At 40.7% G+C, this 25,655-nt stretch overlaps 1 pseudogene across 1 annotated transcript in view; it reads left to right on the top strand.

Annotated features, from left to right (window-relative positions):
• LOC100406525 (keratin, type I cytoskeletal 18-like) overlaps nucleotides 1-25,655 on the top strand; it is a 129,633-nt pseudogene that overhangs the window by 73,775 nt on the left and 30,203 nt on the right. The window contains exon 5 of the transcript XR_013527434.1: nucleotides 13,461-13,539. The product of XR_013527434.1 is annotated as a keratin, type I cytoskeletal 18-like (transcript). The remainder of the gene's footprint in view (nucleotides 1-13,460; nucleotides 13,540-25,655) is intronic.

Raw genomic sequence — 25,655 nt, 5'->3', positions numbered from 1 at the left:
CGCCCCTTTATGTGTGCATAGATGCATGCTCTATGTGTGGCTCTTTGGCAACATGTAGAAAAGCACAGAAAAATAGATGCCAACTTCTAAATGGATTATATAGGTTGATAGAGTGGTGGTGGAGATGGGGGAGTGGGGTGGCAAGTAAGAAGAACAAAGGGGGAAAGACTACGTTAAAAATAAAACCAGCATGCATGATATGCTACCTACATACGTGTAGATGTGCCTAAAAGTATTAGAGAGGTGTATCTGTCTGTCAACTTGAAGGGGAGTGTTCTTGATATTTTGTGAAAGAGCAGTGTGACCTATAGGGTCATATTTCAATTTAAAAATGCATATACCTATGTACCCTTGTTTGTATGAAGAGAGGGATGTGGAATGGAGCATTTGTGCTGTTACTATTGGTATTGGAGGTACAGGAGGAGAGGTTTAGCTTGTGCTTTATCTCTAGATTGTTTCCTTTGTTATATGATGTAATATTTTTTGGCCAGGCACAGAGGCTCATGCCTGTAATCCCAGCACTTTGGGAGGCCAAGGAGGGTGCATCACCTGAGGTCAGGAGTTCAAGACCAGCCTGGCTAACATGGTGAAACCCTATCTCTACAAAAAATACAAAATTAGCCTGGCATGGTGGCAATGCCTATAATTGCAGCTACTCAGAAAGCTGAGGCAGGAGAATCACTTGAGCCCAGGTGGCGGAGGTTGCAGTGAGCTGGGATTGTGCCATTGCTCTCCAGTGTGGGCAAAAAGAGTGACACTCTGTCTGTAAAGAAATAGTATTTCTTAAATTTGAAAAATAGCCACATACTCCATCCCTGCCCCTCAATATAGTTGTATTTACTACCATTTGGTATATGCCAGAGAAGATTGTTTTAATTATATGTGTTGTTTTGGCTTTGACATAGAACTTGAATTCCTAAACATTTAAGGTCCAGATTACCAAATGTTGTGAATTAAGAAATTTACCCTTTTTTTTCTGGAATATTTGTTAATAATGAATTGTTTTTATCTTGTCGGTTGGGAAAATACCAAACATTGTGAATTAAGAAATTTACCATTTTTTCTGGAATACCTGTTAACAATGAATTGTTTTTATCTATAATACACAAAGAGCTCCTACATAGTGAGAAGATAATTTAGTGGACAGATGATACCACCACTGACAATGAGTGCTTTTATCTTAGTATGTTCGTACTTTATAAAAATAACAATTTAAAAAATTCTTTAAAACTGACATGTAGGTAAGAAGTTGAACCTTCATTTCCAAGGGGCCTTAATTGCCCTAGGCATTTTTCTTAGTGCAGATCTAGCTTCCAGGAGAAGGTGAACTATACAGCTGTGTAGCTTTGACTTGGAAGATTTGTCTCACGTTATGCAGCTTAACGGTAGCAAGAGTGTGCGCTGCAGCTCTGGTTTCCATTCCATGGTTCTTTTATATTCTCCATGGAAGAGATGACACCTCCCCCACCTCCTGCCAAGTATATCTCAGTAAAAATATGCATGTGCATACACAAGACCCGGAAGAGCTCATGTGTTTCTCATAAAAATCAGGCGGCAAACCTGGAAAGCATGAAACACCTGGCAGCCAATTCCAGGTGAAGCTTAGTTTTGCCTACCTTGGTTTTTATCATCTTTTTTGTCTTTTCAGAGAGCCTCTGTGAGCAAACAGTGCTGAGTGTTTAACCTAGAAATCCATGGAGCAGGCACGAGGTGGGCTCGGTGTCCAGCAGGTAGATAAGGAAGATCTGTGCAGTTAGGTGAATTTGCCAGGCTCAACTTCCAAATAACATATAACTCCCTCCCTCCCTCCCTCCTTCCCTCCTTCCCTCCCTCCCTCCCTCCTTCCCTCCTTCCTTCCTTCCTTCCTTCTCTCTCTCTCTTTTCTTTTCTTTTCTTTTTCATTTTAAATGAAATCTTGCTCTGTTGCCCAGGTTGGAGTGCAGTGGTGCAGTCTCAGCTCACTGCAACCTCTGCCTCTTGGATTCGTGTGATTCTCCTGCCTCAGCCTCCTGAGTAATTGGGACTACAGACGTGCCACCACACCTGGCTAATTTTTGCATTTTTAGTAGAGACAGGGTTTCCCCACGTTGGTCAGCCTAGTCTTGACCTCCTAACCTCAAGTGATCCATCCTCCTCAGTCTCCCAAAGTACTAGGATTACAAGCATGAGCCACTGTTCCTGGCCAAAATAACACATAATTTTTGCCATCCAAATAACATTTAAATATTTTGGGGATCATATCTCCTGACCTTGCACAACTTTTCAGAACAAGGGGGATTCAAGCACAACATTTGTTAGTCAACACATCTTAAATTAATTCAGTTCTTTGGATTCTGTCTACAATGCTTTAATTGGTTTGTAGCAGGGAAATAATGGTGTGTCAGCAAGTGAAGCCACTTTGAGACTCTTCATTTAAAAACTAGTTACTGTGCTGTTGTCTATATAGCTGTAATGTCATCTGTATGGTTGAAAATAGAACCAGGACATATCACTGCCAGTCCCTGGTACCGGGTGTGTTCTCTCTGTATGAAAAGAAAAAGAAAGCATAAAATGCGGGATAATGACCCTCAGATAAACAGAAAGAGAATCACTGAGCTGTGCTTTCAGCCTGAAAATTCTGATTGCTGCTCTCATCTGTTCTTACATCTGCCTGGAATAACACTGCCATGCAGCATCATTAAGGAATTCTTTCTCTCTTCTGTTTTCCTTGGCAGAGAGAGTAAAATTTTTAAATATGGAAACACAGCCTTTTCAACACTAATTATTATTTTTTTAACTGAATCTCTACCAATTTTTTTAATTGCCCTACTCTCTCTGCTTCTTCAAATAACGCTGCAGAAGATTTAGCATTTTCTTGATGATTAGACTGTGGACTGTTTTTGTCTGTTCTTGACTTTAGACTCGTAAAATAGGACAGATTTTTGCTCCCTGCCCTTTTCTTGAAACAATACAACAATTTTGTTTTCAGAATTAACTACAGAAGATCCATTCCATCCAGTACAGTAGCCATTAGCCACGTGTGGCTTTTAGAAACTTGAAATCTGGCTGCTATGACTGAAAAAGTGATTTTTTACTTAATTTTAATTAACATAAGGTAAATTATAAAATGAAGCAGGAAATGTACTTCCATTAAATATAACTTTAAGACTAGATTTTATGTTAACTGTTAATTTAGTAGCTTAATTGAGATACGCTACAAAAGTATAGGATACACACTAGATTTTGAAGACAGTATGGAAAGTATAAAATATTTTTGTATTTTATACATGTTGAAATGCTAATATTTTGGATATATTGGGTTAAACAAATTACTAAAATTAGTTTGACTTTTTAAAATGTAGTGACTATAAAATTTGAGATTATACATGAAGCTCTCATTGTATTTCTCTGGCTGGATTTTTCAGCCCTGGCACTGCTGCCATTGGGGGTGGGCAATTCTTTGACTGGAGTCAGTCTTGTACCCGGCAGGACATTTATCAGCATCTTCGGTTGAACTGGGTGCCTTTCTATGCCCTGACTGGTGGAATCTTGCAGGCTCTGTCTGAAATCCTTCCTTAAGAAACTTTGTTCATGGCAGTTTGAGGGAGGATTCAAGATGGCGCAGTCAGAACAACGCAGGATTGCAACTCTCAGAGAAAGCGCAGAGGGTGAGTCAAAGCCACATTTCCAGACAGATCTTTGTTGCTCACAGAACAGGGAAATTCCCAGGTGTAGGAGAGACACGGGATGCCAGCACAGCTGTTTTAGCCAGCACGGCTGCTTTGGCCGGCACCGCAGCGCTCCGCAACACTCCGCACAAAACACACTGGTCTGGGTGCCCTGTTAAACTGGCAATCTGAGATTTGGGAGGGCAGATTAGCATATCCATCTGATTAAACAGGACTTGGACAGTGAGCCAGACCAGGAGATTCCTGGGAAGCGGTGTTTGAGCCAGCGCAGTGGGTCACTGCATGGGAAATCGCACAGATCCCGTTGCCCTAACAGCAGGTGACTGTAACACCTGGGAGAGAGTCAACCGTTAAACTTAAAAAAAAAAAAAAAAAAAAAGGTGCTCTGAGGCAGGGAGCCAGGCGAGCAGGCTCGGTGGGTTTCACCTCCACAGGGATAGACAAAATGGCGATTCGAAACGCTCCGGGTGGAGAGTTTCACTGCGGGCACAGCTGAACCCAGGACGGTGCAGATTGGTGGGGGAGGGGCGTACACCCCTACTGAGGTACACTGCCATTGCTGATGCAGCCTGCCATTGCCAAGGCAACCCACCATAACAGAGAGACTCCGCCATAGGGCGGAGACCGCAGGGCAGAGCCCGCAGCAACAGGGCAGACCCCACGCCAGCAGGGTGGAGCCTCAGCAGGCAAATAGTGACTAGACTGCCTCCTAGCTGGGCAGGACAGTGCAACGGACACTCATAAAGAAAGCCCTAACTACCCGAGACAGAGCATCTGAGGAAAAAAAGGGGTTTTATGAGTTCTGCTGCAGCAGACTTAAACATAGCAGCCTAACAGCCCTGAATGAACAACGGAGCTCACAGCTCAGCACTTGAGCTCCTATAAAGTACAGACTGTCTCCTCAAGCAGCTCCCCAACCCCTGTATATCCAAAGAGTCACCTCAAAAAGGACTGATCAGACTGATATTTGGCGGGCATCATTCTGGGACAAAGATAGCAGAAGAAGAAACTGGTAGCATCCCTCACTGTTCCGCAGCTGCTACAGGTGTACCCCAGACAAGCAGGGCCTGGAGTGGACCTCAGCAGTCGTACAGCAGAGGGGCTAGACTGGTAGAAGGAAAACCAAGTAATAGAAATACTTCATCATCAACAATCTGGGCATCCACTCAGACCCAATCAAAAAGTCAGCAACTACTCAGACAACAGGTGGATAAATCCACAAAGATGGGAAGAAACCAGTGCAAAAAGGAGGAAAACACCTGAAACCAGAACACCTTGCCTCTTACAAAGGACCAAAACTCCTCACCAGCAAGGGAACAAAGCTGGACAGAGAATGACTGTGACAAAATGACGGAATTAGACTTCAGAAGATGGGTAATGAGAAACTTCTGTGAGATAAAAGAACATGTTTTAAATCAATGCAAAGAAGCTAAGAACCTTGAAAAAATATTTGAGGAAATGATAACAAGAATGGATAACATAGAGAGGAATATGAATGAATTGAAGGAGCTGAAAAACAACATGAGAACTTCACGAAGCATGCACAAGTTTCAACAGCCAAATTGACCAAGCAGAAGAAAGAATATCAGAAGTCGAAGATCAACTCAATGAAATAAAATGAGAAACCAAGATTAGAGAAAAAAACGCAAAAAGGAATGAGCAAAGTCTCCAAGAAATGTGGGACTATGTGAAGAGACCTAACCTACCTTTGATAGGTGTACCAGAATGTGATGAAGAGAATGAATCCAAGCTGGAAAATACTTTCAGGATATTATCCAAGAAAATTTCCCCAATCTAGCAAGGCAGGCCAATATTCAAGTCCAGGAAATACAGAGAACACCACAAAGATATTCCGCAAGAAGAGCAACCCCAAGGCACATAATCGTCAGATTCACCAAGGTTGAAATGAAGGAGAAAATACTAAGGGCAGCCGGAGAGAAAGGTCAGGTCACCCACAAAGGGAAGCCCATCAGACTCATAGCATATCTCTTGGCAGAAACCCTACAAGCCAGAAGAGAGTGGGGGCCAATATTCAACATCCTTAAAGAAAAGAACTTTCAACCTAGAATTTCATATCCAGCCAAACTGAGCTTCATAAGTGAAGGAAAAATAAAATCCTTTGCGAACAAGCAAGTACTCAGATATTTTGTCACCATGAAGCCTGCTTTACAAGAGCTCCTCAAAGAGGCACTACACATAGAAAGGAACAACCAGTACCAGCCATTCCAAAAACACACTAAATGCTAAAGAGCATCAACAAAATGAAGAATCTACATTAACTAACGGGCAAAACAGCTAGCTAGCATCCAAATGGCAGTATCAAATTCACACATAACAATATTAACCCTAAATGTAAATGGACTAAATGCACCAATCAAAAGACACAGACTGGCAAATTGGATAAAAAACCAAAACCCATCAGTGTGCTGTATCCAGGAAACCCATCTCACATGCAAGGATACACAAAGGCTCAAAATAAAGGGATGGAGGAAGATTTACCAAGAAAATGGAGAGCAAAAAAAAGCTGTAGTTGCAATTCTCATCTCTGATAAAATAGACATTAAAGCAACAAAGATCAAAAGAGACAAAGAAGGTCATTACATAATGGTAAAAGGAATGATACAACAAGAAGAGCTAATGACCCTAAATATATATAGACCCAATACAGGAGCACCCAGATATATAAGGCAAGTTCTTAATGACTTACAAAGAGACTTAGACTCCCACACAATAATAGTGGGAGACTTTAACACTCCACTGTCAATATTAGACAGATCAACCAGACAGAAAATTAACAAGGATATCCAGGGCTTGAACTCAGACTTGGAACAAGCAAACCTGATAGATATTTACAGAACTCTCCACCCCAAATCTACAGAATACATTCTTCTCAGCACCACATCACACCTACTCTAAAATTGACCACATAATTGGAAGTAAAGCACTCCTCAGCAAATGTAAAACAACTGAATTCATAACAGTCTCTCAGACCATAGAGTAATCAAGTTAGAACTCAGAATTCAGAAACTAACCCAGAACTGCACAGCTTCATGGAAACTGAACAACTGGCTCTTGAATGTTGACTGGATAAACAATGAAATGAAGGCAGAAATAAAGAAGTTCTTCGAAACCAATGAGAACGAAGACACAACATGCCAGAATATCTGGGACACATTTAAAGCAGTCTCCAGAGGAAAATATATAGCAATAAGTGCCCATATGAGAAGAGTGGAGAGATCCAAAATTGACACTCTATTGTCAAAATTGAAAGAGCTAGAGGAGCAAGATCAAAAAAAACTCAAAACCTAGCAGAAGACAAGAAATAACTAAGATCAGAGCTGAACTGAAGGAGATAGAGACATGAAAACCCCTTCAAAAAATTAATAAATCCAAGAGCTAGTTTTTTTAAAAGATCAACAAAATAGACCACTAGCCAGACTGATAAAAAAGAAAAGAGAGCATAACCAAATAGATGCAATAAAAAACGATAAAGGGGAAATCACCACAGATTCCACAGAAATTCAAACCATCATCAGAGAATATTACAAACAACTCTATGCACATAAACTAGTAAACCTGAAAGAAATGGATAAATTCCTGGACACCTGTGTCCTCCCAAGCCTAAACCAGGAGGAAGCTGAAACTATGAATAGACCAATAATAAGGTCTGAAGTTGAGACAGCAATTAAGAGTCTACCACACAAAAAAATGCCCAGGTCCAGATGGGTTCACAGCCAAATTCTACCAGACACACAAAAAGGAGCTGGTACCATTCCTTCTGAAACTATTCCAAATAATCCAAAAAGAGGCAATCCTTTCCAAATCATTTTATGAGACCAACATCATCCTGTTACCGAAACCCGGCAGAGACCCCACAAGAAAAGAAAACTTCAGGCCAGTATCCATGATGAACATAGATGCAAAAATCTTCAATAAAATACTGGCAAGCCAATTGCCACAGCGCATCAAAAAACTTATCCATCATGATCAAGTAGGATTCATCCTGGGGATGCAAGGCTGGTTCAACATATGCAAGACTATAAACATGATTCTCCTCATAAACAGAACCAAAAACAAAAACCACATCATTATCTCAACTGACACAGAGAAGGCATTCGACAAAATTCAACAGCCCTTTATGCTAAAAACCCTCAATAAACTCGGTATCGAGGGAACGTATCTCAAAGTAATAAAAGCTATTTATGACAAACCAACAGCCAATATCATACTGAATGGGCAAAAACTGGAAGCATTCCCTTTGAAATCCGGCACTAGACAAGGATGCCTTCTCTCACCACTCCTATTCAATATAGTACTGGAAGTTCTAGCCACAGCAATCAGGCAAGAAAAAGAAATAAAGAGTATTCAATTAGGAAAGGTGGAAGCCAAATTGTCTCTATTTGCAGACAACATGATAGTATACCTAGAAGACCCCATCGCCTCAGCCCAAAAACTCCTGAAACTGATAAGCAGCTTCAGCAAAGTCTCAGGATATAAAATCAATGTGTAAAAATCACAAGCATTCCTATACACCAATAACAGACTTAAAGAGAGCCAAATCAAGAACGAACTGCCATTCACAATTGCTAAAAAGAGAATAAAATACCTAGGAATACAACTAACAAGGAACGTAAAGGACCTCTTCAAGGAAAACTATAAACCACTGCTCAACGAAATAAGAGAGGACAGAAACAGATGGAGAAACATTCCATGTTCATGGTTAGGAGGAGTTAATATTGTGAAAATGGCTCTACTGCCCAAAGTAATCTACAGAATCAACGCTATCCCCATCAAGTTACCATTGACTTTCTTCACAGAACTGGAGAAAACCACCATGAACTTCATATGGAACCAAAAGAGAGCCCGCGTAGCCAAGCTAAGCAAAAAGAACAAAGCTGGAGGTATCACGCTACCTGACTTCAAACTATAGTACAAGACTACAGTAATCAAAACAGCATGCTACTGGTACCAAAACAGAGATATAGACCAATGGAACAAAACAGAGGCACCGGAGGCAACACAACATACATACAACTATACAGTCTTTGATAAACCTGACAAAAACAAGCAATGGGGAAAGGATTCCCTGTTTAACAAATGGTTTTGGGAAAACTGGCTAGCCATGTGCAAAAAGCAGAAACTGGACCCCTTCCTGACACCTTACACTAAAGTTAACTCCAGATGGATTAAAGACTTAAACATAAGACCTGGCACCATAAAAACCCTAGAAGAAAATCTAGGCAAAACCATTCAGGACATAGGAGTAGGCAAGGACTTCATGACCAAAGCACCAAAAGCATTGGCAACAAAAGCCAAAATAGACAAATGGGACCTAATCAAACTCCACAGCTTCTGCACAGCAAAAGAAACAGTCACTAGAGTGAATCGGCAACCAACAGAATGGGAAAAAATTTTTGCAGTTTACCCATCTGACAAAGGGCTGATATCCAGAATTTACAAAGAACTCAAATAGATTTACAGGAAAAAAGCAAACAAGCCCATGAAAAAATGGGCAAAGGATATGAACAGACACTTGACAAAAGCAGACATACATGAGGCCAACAAACATATGAAAAAATGCTCATCATCACTGGTCATTAGATGCAAATCAAAACCACATTGAGATACCATCTCATGCCAGTTAGAATGGTGATCATTAAAAAATCTGGAGACAACAGATGCTGGAGAGGATGTGGAGAAAAAGGAACACTTTTACACTGTTGGTGGGAGTGTAAATTAGTTCAACCATTGTGGAAGACAGTGTGGCGATTCCTCAAGGCCTTAGAAATAGAAATTCCATTTGACCCAGCAATCCCATTACTGGGTATATATCCAAAGGACTATAAATCGTTCTGCTATAAGGACACATGTACATCAATGTTCATTGCAGCACTGTTTACAATAGCAAAGACCTGGGACCAACCCAAATGCCCATCGATGATAGACTGGATTGGGAAAATGTGGTACATGTACACCCTGGAATATTATGCAGCAATCAAAAAGGATGAGTTCATGTCGTTTGTAGGGACATGGATGAATCTGGAGAACATCATTCTCCGCAAACTGACACAAGAAGAGAAAATGAAATACTGCATATTCTCACTCATAGGCGGGTGATGAAAAATGAGAACACATGGACACAGGGAAGGGAGTACTAAACACTGGGGTCTATTGGGGGGAAGAGGGGAGGGATAGCCTGGGGAGAAATGCCAAATGTGGGTGAAGGGGAGGAAGGCAGCAAAACACACTACCATGTGTGTACCTATGCAACTGTCTTGCATGTTCTGCACATATACCCCAAAACCTAAAATGCAATAAAAAAAATAATTTAAAAAAAAGAAACCTCGTTCATCTCCAATTTTTAGAATTAATTGTGAGACAGGTCTTTATATTAGACACCCTAATATAAGCATTTACCTACAGTAATAGTCCTTCTCTCTTGAGTAGCACAGAACAAAGCAAATTCTTTACAAAATAGGTAATGTCTAATAGGTCTTATACATTCCAAAGCTCCTTCCACAAATACTTAAACTCCCACTCGGTGCTAGCCATTGTCATAGGCAACAGGGCTACGGCAGTAGACAGAATATGAGTTTTCACGGAGTTTACATATTGTATGGGGGTGGGACATCATCAACAGATCAGGAAGAGAGTGTTCTTTATGTCACGTCGATCAGTGCTGTGGAGGAGGAAAATGAAGCAGGCTGAGGTGCGTAGCAGCTGGAGGAGCGGGGGGCATGGATGTTATTACTCCTGTCATCCCAGGGCCTGCTCTCCGATATTCCAAGACCTCCCTCATGCCCACTATTTCGCAGACCCCCAGCTTTTGTTTAGCTTCTCACATCCCTCAGCACTGCTTGTAAGAAATGTTTTCCACACACCTTTGCCTCGCCTCGTATCAGTCCTCCTGTGCAGATATGTTCCAGTTTCTTTTAAAAGTGGTGCCTGGGGCTGGGTGTGCTGGCTCACACCTGTAAACCCAGCACTGTGGGAGGCTGAGGTGGGTGGATCACCTGAGGTAAGGAGTTCGAGACCAGCCTGGCCAACTTGGTGAAACCCCGTCTCTACTAAAGATATAAAAATTAGCCAGGTGCAGTGGCAGGTGTCTGTAGTCCCAGCTACTGGAGAGGCTGAGGCAGAAGAATTGCTTGAACCCAGGAGGTGGAGGTTGCGCAGAGATTACCCCACTGCACTCAGGTCTGGGCAACAGAGTGTGACTCTGTCTTAAAACAAACAAACAAAAAAATACACACCTGAGCCTGAATCCCAGTTCGAGTTACCCTCGGGGAGGCTGTGGCTACTGCCTCATTCTGACAGTCTGAGGTTGCACGTGTTTTCTTGGCATCTTGGCAGGCTCATCATGCTGTGGACTTAGACTGTGGTCAACAACTGAGGGGTCATTTACTAAGCCATGGCTTGTGTGTGGTGTAGGCATCTTGTGGGCCATTGTTTCTCGTGCTGCTTCCCATCAGTTTATTGCACAAAGTGTGGTTTCGGTGAGGCTAGGCACTTGACTCTGCATGTCCTACACAAGAAAATGACCTGAGCTCTGTGACAGCTGTTGACCTTTCAAAACCTCTTCGCCACCGCTTTCTGGTTATATTCAGAATAGGTAATGAATGTTGCAGAGAATTTGACCTCCTTATGAATGAGTGATGATTACATTCTCATAAAATCACAGAAAGTTTTATGCATAAAAATGAGTATAGGATATTCCCAGGTGGGACTCCTTGCTGGCAATCCTCTGACAATTTCTAAACCGAGAATAATTACAAAGCTTGAATGTCTCTCATCGTCTGCCTCCAAGATATTTGTGGTGTTCTTGCCTTTCTGCTATTCTTGCCTTTAATCAGAATGGTAGCACACATCTATACATTTATTGGCAGTGTTTTTCGGGGGTGAATGACAGCCCTCATTCCCTCTTCACAAGCTTCTTTCATACAATCGCTAGGTATGCTACACTTTGGATAGACTTTTCCAAGACAGTAGATGGAAAATTTGGCCGGGCATGATGACTCATGCCTTTAATCCCAGCAATTTGGGAGGCTGAGCTGGGTGGATCAACTGAGTTCAAGAGTTCAAGACCAACCTGGCCAACATGGTAAAACCCTGTCTCTACTGAACATACAAAAAATTAGCCAGGCGTGGTGGCCGGCACCTGTAATCCCAGCTACTCAGGAGGCTGAGGCAAGAGAATCGCTTGAACCCAGGAGGCAGAGGTTGCAGTCAGCTGAGATCATACCACTGCATTCCAGCCTGGGCAACAAGAGTGAAACTCCATCTCAAAAAAAAGTAGATGGAAAATTTAGTCTATATACATCTCTAAAACTCTATTATACATGAGAAGGATTGAGAGTGGCAGGGATTCTTATGCCTGGTATCCATTGTTCATGTCACAGAAATTGATAGTCTTGGATAGTGGGGAATGTGATTTAAATACTATCTGTGGCCACTTATCCAGTAGAGTGGTTAGAAAGCAGATCTGCCAAATGAATAGTGTGCATTCCTACAAAAGAAAAAGAAACTAGAAGAATTTCACCATTGATTATTGACTTAAAAATGTAAATTGTATTGATTTCTGTAATCCAAATTAATTAGTTTAATTTAGAAGTTATTTAGAAGATAATATTTAAAATATTTAATATTTTAGCTACATGGATATATTTCAGAAGTCAACTGGATGACTTTTTATTGTTGTATTAATTTTTGTTTTTTGAGACAGAATCTTGCTCTGTCACCCAGGCTGGAATGCAGTGGCACGATCTCTGCTCACTGCAACTTCTGCCTCCCAGGTTCAAGTGATTTTCTTGCCTCAGCCTCCTGAGCAGGTGGGATTACAGGCATGCACCACCACGCATGGCAGATTTTTGTATTTTTAGTAGAGATGGATTTCACCATGTTGCCCAGGCTGGTCTTAAACTCCTGAGTTCAAGTGATCTGCCCACCTCGACCTCCCGAAGTGTTGGGATTACACACGACCGACCATGCCTGAATGGCAACTGGAAAACTTTAATAACAGAGTTCTAGAAAGCTGGTCTGGGCACTTACTGCATACCCCCATTCCTGATGGTGCTGCCATTCTGATCTGTGGAAATGGGGGGGCTCTTTTCCCAATGGCCTGGCTCTGATGTGCTGCTTATCCAAGCCACAGACCTTCTGCCCCAGGCAGCCGCCGTCCCTCTGGCTACTTTCAAACACCTACGGAGGCTTTGAAGATGCTCTTTCTGTAGAGGGTAATTTGTTTTCCAGTTGCTAAATTTTGTTGAGTGTCAGTCTCCTTGGGGAAGTACTGATGTATGTTGCAGGGCCTAAGTTTTAAATACTTTGCCTTTTCTATTTTCTGTTTCATTTCTTAAAAACCTGTATCTAGGTGGTGGCAGTTTGTTTATATCATTTAGCAACTAGAGAATGAAAATATATTAAGTATCAGAACATGGGAAGTATGCCATGAATCCAGCAACAGGGTCAGACATACCATAATATGAAAGGATAGTGGGCCTCTGAGGTGGTCCAAACAGCTGGGCCCCAAGTACTGGGAGGACTGAGTTCAGATAAGAGAACTGTGAAGACAGAGGGCCAGTTAATTTGCTGTTGAATGTTTCAGGGGCCAAAGTAAGTAGTCATAAACAGGTGCAACCCTAGACCAGCCCTGGTTAGCCCTGTCTGTAATGACATGCATATTTAAAGTGTCTCTCTGTGCCTGCAGCTCTCATGTGAATAACAGTAGTTTTTCTCTCCTAATGACAATGGCATTAGAATGACCTTTATGGTTTTTTTTTTTTCTCTTTTCAGAACAAGTTTGCCTTCTCCTGTGTTTTCCAGAAATAATGACGTCAGTATCTGGAGCATCCTCAGAAAATGCATTGGAATGGTAAGTTAACGGTTTTGTCATATGATATGAAGCAGATACGTTTAATCACATATTCTTTAGAAAGGAATCTAAAAGTTTCCATTAAAGTGGTGTACGACAATGTTTAAGGAAATGTATGCGAATCATAAATTGTGAAGAGTCATAGGTGAATTTTTTTCTGGCAAGAATTTGAGTCACTCTAATGGCTTTAATAAGGTTTTTGATGTAAAAAATAAAACAAAATCAAACAAACAAACACACCCAGAAACAGAAAATGCTCTTTTTCTGTTGTCTCAGCACATTTGTATTGCCCTGTAGACTTACCTAGAAACTCTCAGAAAGAACAGACACCTCCACAGTGGAAAACAGAACTTCACTTACACTCCTGTGCAAAGAGCACGTTTTTGCATTTGGAATTTTTATGTTTGGTATATTAAATACTTGGAATATGTATCTGCTTAGTTATCTGTGGAGATGGATCTGATTTGTGGGGAGGGAAGTAGAGGAGATGGCAGCATTTCCTTTTATAGAAATTCTTGGATTCCGTTGAAGGTACTAGTCAACCCTGCCTGGTATCACTTGGACTAGGATTCTGGGTAAAGTGCTCTTAACTTTTCCTACTGTGACCTTGGACCACCGAGAATGATGAACATTTAAACATGTAAGTCATGTTGCACAAAAGAATCCACTTGGACGTTACCTTTTAACACTTTGCAATTGAGTGTGTAACGTGGGAGCACTCCCAGAATTTTCCCTGTTTCACCTCATACACACTTCATTCTGTGGCTTGAAATCCTGTCCACTGCAGAGGTGCCCACTTTGGCATTTTTCTTTTTTTGAGGGACTCATTATATTATCCAGACTGGAGTGAAGTGGTGCTATCATGGTTCACTGCAACCTCAACCTCCCAGGCTCAGTTGATTTGCCCACCTCAGCTTCCTGAGTAGCTGGGACCATAGGCGTGTATCGCCACATCAGGCTAATTTTTTGTATTTTTAGTAGAGAAGGAGTTTTGCTATGTTTTCCAGTCTGGTCTCAAACTCCTGGGCTCCAGCAGTCCTTCTACCTCAGCTTCCCAAAGTGTTGGGATTACAGGTGTGAGCCACTGCGCCTGGCCTCTGGCATTTTTCCAATGTCTCTTTTCTCTGAGTGGATAATGAAATCTGCAACTTCCTAAATGTAAGTTCCAAGGAACAAATTCCATAAACATTAATTTTAAACAGGTATGTTTTGACTCCTGCATAGAGAGTAATTGATCTAAATTTTGTAGCCTGATAATGTAGGATCTAATTCCCGCTCTCCCACTTGCTGGCTGTGAGACCCTGAGCAAGTTGCAGTTCCTGAGTAGCATTCCATCCAGTGTAAAACTAAGACCATAATTTGTATCTTACAGGTGTATTGAGAGAGAAATAATTTATATAAAATGCCTAGAACAATCCCTGGTTTAACATTGTACTCAATAAATAATAGTTATTATTATCATTAATCATAGCTGAGAATGAGACTTGAGCTCTAATTTTATTTCAGTTAGGATTCAACAGGACAAAGCAAATGGATGTAGACAGTAAGATGACAGTTACACAAGTTTGTCTCTTTGGAAATGAAAATTTCAAGACAAAAATTAATATTTATTTGCATTCTGCAGAGTCAATATTTTTCAAACCCTTGGTTAAATATGCTTACCTTTGTAATCCAGTATGCATATATGTGTGTGTGTGTGTGTGTGTGTGTGTGTGTGTGTGTGTCTCCTTAAAATTAAAATCCGTTTTACAAAAGAATACACATCATTACTACAAATTGTATTTTCCGTTATATTAAAGTAATGCTGATTCCAGCTCATTAAATTTATTTTACAACTTGTTAATGAACCAAACCCACTGTTTGAAAAACACTGCTCTAAGTTACTACAGAATTCGCACTGCATCTTTGTAAGGTTCGTTTGTATAAACATTTCAGATGTGGTTTAGTTTTTTTGGCCATCATGGAATATACAGTTTTCTGTATTTCTTTTGCCTGATTTCTTTTTCCTGCTGTCTCCTGTTTAACTGGGTGTCAGCCGTAGGGTTCGTGTTACGAATTTGTTCATGTAGGTTACCAGCAGTCTGTCTAGTTCATGTCTTAATCGAGACTGTTATGTTGGATTGTACCTGCCATGCTCTGAAAGATACTCTCTCTAGAATGCCATTTTACTTTTATGTTTAGGCACAGAACTACTTGTAAAAGTAAATGCTTATGCTGAATCATAATAAAATACAGCAAACACAGAGCTGTTTGGGTTGAAAGGGTTCCATAGAATACTCTGAATCATATTAGTAGAACTTACTGATTCAGTGCATAGCGAGAGAGCATCAGGGGAAGTTGTGTTTCTGGTAACTTCTTTCTGCTGCAGTTCATAGGAGACGAATGTTCTGGAAGAAGATTTTTATTAATGTGGATAGAAAGGAAATCACCTAGCTTTTGGAAATGCTATTCTTTGGGCACTTCTGTTGTAGGACCTTCTCTCTTAGGCAGCAGACACAATCAAGGTATAAGCACTAAGTAGAGATTAAAAAAAAGGAGTCTTGAGAGCAAAATACAACTATTACCACTATATTCATATATATATATATATATATGTATTTTTTGAGTTGGAGTCTCCTCTGTCGCCCAGGCTGGGATGCAGTGGTGTGATCCTGGCTCACTGCAGCCTCTGCCACCACTTCGTGGATTCAAGCAATTCTCTTACCTCAGCCTCCTGAGTAGCTGGGATTATAGGCACCCACCACCACAAGCAGCTAATTTTTGTATTTTTAGGAGACATGGGGTTTCACCATGTTGGCCAGGCTGGTCTTGAATTCCCGACCTCAGGTGATCCACCTGTATCAGCTTCTTAAAGTGCTGGGATCACAGGCATGAGCTACTGCGCCTGGCCTGGAATATACTTTTAAGGTAAATTTTGGTATCACCAGTTTCCAATATCTGCCTGTTTCCATCTCCCAAAAGAAAACAAGTCCAAAGTTAGAAAATAGTGGTATCCATAGGTCTTAATACACTAACTTAAAAATCCCCCATTTCTGATTTTTTTTTTTTTTTTTTTTGAGACAGAGTCTTGCTCTCTAGTCCAGGCTGGGGTGGGAAGGGCAGTGTGCATTGGTGTGATCTCAGTGCTCTGCAACCTCTGCCTTCCGGGTTCAAGTAATTCTCCTGCCTCAGCCCCCAAGTAGCTGGGACTACAGGTGTGCGCCACCACACCCAGCTGATATTTGCATTTTTAGTAGAGACAGGATTTCACCATGTTTTCCAGGCTTGTCTTGAACTCGTGACCTCAGGTGCTCCACCCACCCTGGCTTCCTAAAGTTCTGGGATAACAGGTGTGAGCCACCATGCCTGGCCTGCATGTTTCTGATTCTATCACATTAATCCAAATACTTCACTTCGTGTCCTTTTTGTAGGGGTGAAACTCAGTTCCAGAAGCCATGTCCATACCTTCAGCTATCATCTCTCTTTTCGTTACCTCCATTTACCCAGTTTCTTAATTTGTTAATAAGAAGTCTTAAAAGTTGAAGAGGAAATTTGATACTGAGCTATAGCTCTTCCTGCTCTCTGTTGTTGGGAGGAGCGTGCCAGGGCAGAGTGCAGGGTGTGAGCATCCTGCGGGTGACACAATTCCACACTCAACTAGGGTCCCCAGCCCATCTTTTTCTAAAACAATGAATGCAGCAGATTTATATGCTATGATGATATCATTTTATGGTGTAATGCTATTATTATTCAAAATATGTGGCTTTTATAAATTCACAGTACATATGCTTATCTGCCATATATGGTCTAGGTCTCACTTTCTCTTAGGAAGGAACATGAGAGTTTCTTCTTCAGGCATTTGTCATCTTGGCCCCCTGTGCCCACAGCCCCATCTCCAGCCAGGCTTAATCTGCCCCATCTCCTGCAGTCCCACACATCTGCATGTTGTACTTTACCTTTTTCCAAATAGCAGTTAGCCACTTTGGTTTCCAAAACTGATGACATTCTTCTTTTCTTCTCCCAGTCTGTTTTGAGCAGGATCAAAATGTTGGATTATACCATGTGAAATGAGTACTTTACATAACTGGAATTCAACCCTAAATATTTTTATGGCTAAAGCTTTTACCAAACAAACAAATCTCCAGCTCCTGAGAACTAATCCTGACACTGCTTAGTCATTTGAAGCCTTTGCTTATTTCTTTCTGCTCGTTGCGCCTTTGTCACAGGACTCCTTAATCCCAAAGCCTCGCCTCGTGTCCTGTGTATACCCTTTTTCTGTCTTCCTCTTATCCTCCATCCCTTTGCTCCAGTGGCTTTCTCAGCAGGGCTCAGCCAGAGGTTAATTTGTGGGTGTTCACACTCAGTGATTTAGGCAACCAGCCAGGAACTTGGCACAAAATGAGGAGGTACTTGAGCTTAAGGCCATACACATGCCAACCTTGTGTGTGTTCAAATGTCTTGGAGGAACAGAATAGTCCTGGATTATTGCAAGAGGTGACAAGATCTGTATATCATGAATACCAGCTATTTAAAGTGAAAGCAAAGTATCATATCATTCTTTAAAGGTAGCTAGTGGAATCCACATACCATCAAGTTTTGACTGCCACTGTCATTCTGTTAAATAAATACATGAGCAGGCTGATCTTTAGTAATTGAAAAGCTGATACTTCCATGTCTCCTTTAACTTGTATTTCCATGTTATCCTTCCTATAGAATATTAACTCAATTTTTTTAATCTCTGAGGGTCTTATATATTATCATACTTCATTATTGCAGAAATATGTTTAAAAATTAAAATTTAAAAAGCTATATCCAGTAAGACTTTAGTACTAAAGGTTTCTTTGCATTATTGTTATAAATATTAGTCTTTGAATGATTACAATTGTAAACATTATAAAATTTATGAAAATATTAACAAAAGGTAAAATGGTATTAGTGAAAAGAATTGTTTTCAATTGGGTTTGGATACATGAGATGGATATCACTTGCTGCTAGAATGAAACAGGATTTTCAGTAACAATTATGTTCTTGTTTTTGAATAGATGCAAGGATTTAGAGCTTTGCTCATATTAATAGACAGATGGGAGTAGGAGTTTTTTGGGTTTTTTAAAAAAATCCAGTAATGTAATTACTGGATATTTAAATACTACTAGAATGAATGAGCTAAATCTTCAGGCTGAGCCCTGCCGAGAAAACCACTGGAGTGAAGGGATGGAGGAGGAGAGGAGGATAGAAACAGTGTACACAGGACACGAGGGTCAAAGAGTAGTTCTTTGGCCCCCTTCTCAACTATATGCCAAAGTCAGATTATATTACAAAAAAATTTTTTATGTGTGATTTATAAGCCAACAATTAGGACTTCCTTCAGTGTTATTAAAAAGCCAACTTTGAAAAACTAACTTGCACAAGGTTTTGTTACCTTTCGTTAGACATTGGCTTCTTGGCCTCTGGAAAATACACTAGAGAAGCTTTTCTCCAGTGCTCCAATCTCAATTCATTGAACTGTTTTTATCACTCAGTTGTACCTTGCAATACTGAGAAAGGGTTTAGAAAATTGAAATATTTTTCACTGAAGTAAATCTTTGCCAAAATGTTTTTGACAAAATGCTTTATCTCACCATGAAACCTAAGATGTTTGCCACAAACCGAAGATTTAGCTCATTCATTCCAGTACAGAATGTTTGCCACATAACCGTGGGGCCAAACCTCATTCCCAGTTATATCCGCATGTCAGATTAACTGTCAGAAGGGATGTGATGTTATTTCTAGATTCATGTGATACTGTATATGCCACCAGAGACAACTGTGTTGTTCTTGCATTCCAACTCTAGGATAGATGCGGAGCTAGATAAGATTTGGAGCTTTGCCAAATCTGGCATGTTATAAATACCGACTAGAGAGAGGATAGAAGTAGCAAAATAGTTCAACAAAATTTGGTATCTCTATCCCTACACTTAAAGTGGTCTAAAATCAGAATGTTTCAACCTGGAAAGAAATGGCTTGAAGATCCTGTTTCTAATATTGTGTCTTTCCTTTAACCGAAACAGGCAGTCAAGGAGCCCTAACGTAGGTTAATGGTTCCTGAGTAAAAGACGCTTTGCTAATAACAGTAATGTTTCTAAACTTCCCTGTGTGGTGCCACGGAGGTTTTCATATTTCTAGGTATGAATACTATGCTATGATTCGGATGGTAGGAGATTAACTCCTTTTTTTTTTTTTCTTTAGTAGCAGAAGGAGACTGTGAATGGGGAAATGAGCATGAGCAAAGAGGATCAGCCTGGTCCCTCCAGTCCAGGTGCCATCTTAGGCTTGCCAGTGTTTAGGAAAAAATGCATGTAGAAGTAGATTCCCTTAAAGCCGTGAATGCCAAGTGAGCCAGTATAAGCTTACAGCTCGTGCTTCCATTGTCTCTCCACATTCCTGTCTAGGTGTTGTCCAGCCTTTGGCTAAGTCCCCCAGCAAGAGAGCTCACACCACCTCCCAACTCTGAAGATACTCATCTTCTAAGTAGGAAGAATAGGAAAGGGATATCTTTCTGATCATTGGCATTTTCCTTAGAGCTTTTTTCTCCCTGTTTTCCCACTGGTTGCACCAAGGTACCTACACTGTGGTTCAGTTAAGGCATGATGAACACACCCCCTTTTCCTGCTCCATGGTGCCTTTTTTTTTTTTTTTTTTTTTTTTGCCTATGTGTCCTCCACTCTGGCTCCTGTTGTACCTCTCAGTCTTTTAGGACTGAGGACAGAAGGCACAAGGGCAGCAGGCTGTTTTTCAAATGTCCATCCAGAGTGGCCCCAGGCAGCTATCCCATGACACCTTAGAGTAACTGTTCTGCATGTAATCAGTGGTATTCAGATGGCAAGAACCTTTCATGCAGTGATAAACTAATAGATGAGCTGCTAGGCATCTTGTGGAGGGGACAGAACTGAGTAGCATGAGATGAGGAAAGAAAGACATGTGGCCCTCCAAGGCCCTGAAATGTCAGAACAATACATTTTTCATCCTTGATAGCTGTGGGAGGTAGAGGTGTCCTAAAGGAAACATCCAGTGCCAACTTCATTTTGCAGGAGGCATGGCTGTATCCAAGGGACAGCCAACTGCCACCGACCACCAGCTGTCAGTGAAAAAAGAGGCCTGGGAACTACCAGGGCTTGGTCACACATGCGAGGGAGCACCCTGCCCACAAGCTGCTATCTGGGCAACAGAGCAGACACACTCAGCCTGGCACCTGAGGGGATTTTCTCTCTATAACCCCAGATCTTAAGTAGCTGCACTTCTATCCTGTTACAGTGGTAGACTTTACATTTATACAAGACTTTCAATTTCAGTTGAGCTCAAACTTGGCCTTGCTCTCAGGTTTCTCTAGTGCTCGAGTGAAGAAGCAGCCTTCTCGCCTTCTCAGTTTGTCAGCTGATAAGCAGTTGCTATTAGGAGTTTCTGCAGTTTCATCATTCGTTGCTATTAATTTGATGAATAAATTTAAACTGTGCTTTCAGCTGGGTCATAGGTTGAAATTGCTTGGCAGAAATGTTTAACTTTTCCAGCTGCCTGAAGCTCTCAATGATAGAAGTATTCTAGGCAGTGTTTCTTCCTGAAGCCTGATCTTAATAATGTGAATTGTTGCTTTCCTTATTATTGGAATATAAACACATTTGTTGTGGACAATATCTAGAGAATGCAACACCAGACTTCATTTGATTGGAAGTGAAAATGGTGTGTCAGTGAATTTCCAAAAGGTCTAAGAGGGAAGGAAACAAAATATACTTTGTGTCAATGCGCTTTTTTACTACCTCTCTAGGGCCCTGTAGGTTTTAGCAATTGAAATAATTGTAAGATTATTTTAAAATAATTACAGATGATGGAGGCAATACAATTGCAATTAAGTTGCTGTGTTTTAAAATAGCATGTTACACTCTTCCAAGGTCCAGGTTGTTTTTATGGCAGTCTGGGTTTTGCCTCTAAGTCCCTCTGTTAATTGACCCAGTCATGTGCCTTTCCATTTTCTTGAATGCTTTCATTCTGAGTTATTAAAAGAAATGGAAAGCCATTTAAATTATTATAGATTACAACATTTTATTCAAAGAGCTTTTTGAATTTTAGAAGCTTTTCAAATGATTAAAAAATAAATTTACTTATTAAATTGATGATAAACCTACATCCTTTGTGCCTTGGTCTCCAGAGTTCACACCACCCTCTTTGTCATTGGCTTTGAACCCCTGGAAAGGCTGAGTGGCTGGTGTTTAGCAGCCCGTGGCTGTGGACACCTGCTTGCCCTATGCTGCTGTGCTGTATTTTTCCCACGGAGCTGTCTGTGGAGAAATGGCAGTGCATGCAGCATTGCTTTAGAGTTGAAAGATTACATCCCTAGGCCAGTATTCCTGAGAAAAGAAAGCAAAATCTCTTTGAGGGAAGCATTCCTAGCTCATAAATACTAAAATCTCATTTCCGGTCCATCTGTTCCTTCTTCAGTAAATATGTGATTCCTTAGAATATTTTTCAGGAAAAAAAAAGATTCAAAATCAGACTTACAGGTAAAGCTCTTCATCTCTTTCATGAATAAACTTTTTAAATGCCTTTATGATTAATCCCACCCTGCTGTTGTGCACAGCAAAGGGCAATGTAGAAAACAGGAAGAGAGATGAGCCAGAAATGGCACAGTCTGTGTCACCTACTGACTATCACTGGTTGCCACTACAGTGAACGCCTACCATGCTAGTGTTTGGATACCTCTTGGTTCAGGATTCAGGAGGGGCAGCACCCTGTCTCTCACTACCTCACCTTTTAAGCTCAGATCCCTATGCCATGCTGCTATGTGCATAGCTTCTCTGCAGCTCGGCTGCCTCTGGGTCAGGGCAAAGTATCTTGGAGGCATACTTGCTTGCCTGCAACCTTGGAGGACTTGAAGATCTTGTATGAATTATTAATAATAGTGGTAATAGCTAGCAGTTATTGCTCACTTAACATATGCCTGTTAAGTGTTTCATATGAATGAATTCGTCTCATCTTTACAAGTCTGGTGATGTATGTAATGAAATTGTCCCCACTATGGGAGAGGTTAGTGACTTGCTGACTGCCACACAAGCAGTAGGTGGTACAACTAGGATTTCAGTGCAGGAAGTTTGATCTCAGAGCTCATTTTTTTCCCTTGGTTTTTCAATTATGACAAAATATACATAACATAAAATGCACCACCTTCACCATTCTTAAGTATACAGTTCAGTGGCATCAGTACACTCACATTGCTGTGCCATCATCACCTCCATCCATCCACAGAACTCTCTTCAGCTTGCAAAACTGAAACTGTCCCCACAAAACACCAATTTCCCCACTTCCCCTCTCCCATTCTACTCTGTTCAGAGCCCTTTCTTATTTATTTATCTTCAGCAACCTTGCCCAAGAGGTAAAAGCCTGTTGTTTTGTTTGAGATGGAGTCTCACTCTGTTGCCCAGGCTGGAGTGCAGTGGCACGATCTCGGCTCACTGCAACCTCTGCCTCCCAAGTTCAAGCAATTCTCCTGTCTTAGCCTCTCAAGTAGCTGGTATTACAGGCACCTGCCACCATGCCCTGCTAATGTTTGTATTTTTAGTAGAGATGGGTTTCACCATGTCGGCGAGGTTGATCTGGAATTCCGGATCCACCTGCCTTGCCCTTTCAAAGCGCTAGGATTACAGGCATGAGCCACCATGCCTGGCCTAATTGTTAGGTCTTAAAGTAACATCTCGTTTTACCCTTGATTAGAAGAGCAGTGCATGTTCATTTTAGGAACTCTGGAAAATACAAAAAAGAATAAGGAGGGTTATTAGGATTCCTTATATCCTCAACTCCTAGAGATACCCACTGTTAACTTTTTGATTGTACTATATTTTAGCATTTGTTTCTATGTCTATAAAAACATATTTAATAAGACTAGAATATTTTTAACATGTTGCTTTATAACCTGTTTCTTCTAGATTTTAACATGAATATTTATTTAGAATGAAGAAAAATCACAAATTTTGAAGGGTAAATATCACTAATACCACAGTAATGTTTCTAGTAACACAAACAATATAAACCAAAAATCATTAAAAACTTTTATTAATTAGTTGCCTTAACATTTTTTTCTTACTCTGTTTTGGCTTTCTTTCTTACTTTTTTCTTACTCTGTTTTGGCTTGCTTTCTTACTTTTTTTCTTACTCTGTTTTGGCTTTCATTCTCTTTTATTACATGGCTGTGATTATGATATTTTCTGTAGTAGGACTAGAAAGATAATTTGATCTTTCCTAAAGTATGATTGATTAAAATTAGTTTTTTTTTTTAATTTTATTTTATTTTTTAAGACAAGGTCATGCTCTGTCACCCAGGCTGGAATGCAGTGGCACAAACATGACTCACTGTGATCTCCTGAGCTCAAGCAAGCGTTTGCCTTGGCCTTCTGAGTAGCTGGGATTACAGAGGTATGTCCCCATGCTTGGCTAGTTTTCTGATTTTTTTTTTTTTTTTTTGTAGAGACAGGATCTTACTTTGCTGCCTAGGCTGGTCTCAAACTCCTGGGCTCAAGTGATCCTCCTGCCTTGGTCCCCCAAAGTGGTGAGACTACAAGTGTGAGCCACCATGCTTGGCCTAATTTTATTTTATTTTATTTTATTTTATTTTATTTTATTTTATTTTATTTTATTTTATTTTATTTTGAGACAGAGTTTCGCTTGTTACCCAGGCTGGATCTCGGCTCACTGCAACCTGTGCCTCCTGGGTTCAGGCAATTCTCCTGCCTCAGCCTCCTGAGTAGCTGAATTTTATTTTATTTTTTATTTTATTTTTTTTTGAGACGGAGTTTCGCTCTTGTTACCCAGGCTGGAGTGCAATGGCGCGATCTCGGCTCACCGCAATCTCCACCTCCTGGGTTCAGGCAATTCTCCTTCCTCAGCCTCCCGAGCAGCTGGGATTACAGGCACGCACCACCGTGCCCAGCTAATTTTTTGTAATTTTAGTAGAGACGGGGTTTCATGAATTTTATTTTTTAAAGGACTTTTATAGAGCAGTTTTCAGTTCACAGCAAAGTTGAGAGGAAGGTACAATTTTTTGAGATGGAGTTTAAAAAATTTCCCTGGCCTCACGTATGCATAGCCTCCTGATTGTCAACATCTCTCATCAGGGGGGCCCATTTGTTAGAACTGGTAAACCCCAAGTTTATAGTTTACACCAGCGCTCACACTTTGTGTTCCATGTTCATGTAATGGCATGTATCCAGCATTATATAGTACCATACAGAGTGTTTTCACCGCCTTAAAAATCGCCTTTGCTCTGCCTATTCATCCCTCCCCTCCCCTGGGCCACCGCTGACCTTTTTACTGTCTCCATGGTTTTGTCTTATCCAGAATGTCATACAATTGGAATCCTATTCACTTTTTCCCCCTTAGTAATGGGCATCTAAGTTTCCTCCATGTCTTTTCATGACTTGATAGCCCATTTCTTTTTTAGCACTGACTGTCTTTTTACTCAGCATTTAGCTGTGTCAACCATCATGCATTATTAAGCAAGACCTCTGTCTTCAAAGAGGAAGGAGGTGGAAAGTGTGTGACAAATGCCTGAAAAGGGAAAACTCAAGAGGCAGTGAGAATGCAGGGTAAATCTGGGGTGGGGCACACTGCAATGTTCCCCTCTCTCCATGAGATGCTGGGGGGATGCAGATGGAGTATAAGATAGTATCTCTTTCTCAGAGAATTGTATCACTATATATGTAGCTAGATAAGCTGGTTACCACCCATACCATAACAGTAGATAATAGAATCTAATCTATGATCCAGTGCTCAGTTGTGAGCAGTACATTTTGCTACTCTAGCAGTTGGAAGGAGTGGAAAATCAGTGAGTGCTACAATCCTTGAGTAGGTGCTCAGTAAATATGAGTTTAATGAAAGCATGAACATGACAGAAGGAACAGACTGGAAGTAACTCACCTCTTTTAACATCAGAGATGTTCACTATTATGTAGCATTGGTGGAAGTATAAATTGATAAAGCTGTTTTGGAAACCATTCAGCTTGGTAGTATCTGTAAAAAAAAGAGAAGAAAAAAAATTAGCATGCTTTTGACTAGATATTTAGAGAAAAAGACATATTTGCCTGTTTTCTCATGATTAAATAGTTTATGGTGTGTCC

This window comes from Callithrix jacchus, chromosome 15 (genome assembly GCF_049354715.1).
Source record: "Callithrix jacchus isolate 240 chromosome 15, calJac240_pri, whole genome shotgun sequence".
Taxonomy (NCBI): domain Eukaryota; kingdom Metazoa; phylum Chordata; class Mammalia; order Primates; family Cebidae; genus Callithrix; species Callithrix jacchus.
The sequence above is the reverse complement of the archived record's forward strand: the minus strand, read 5'-3'. Positions and strand labels throughout refer to the sequence as shown.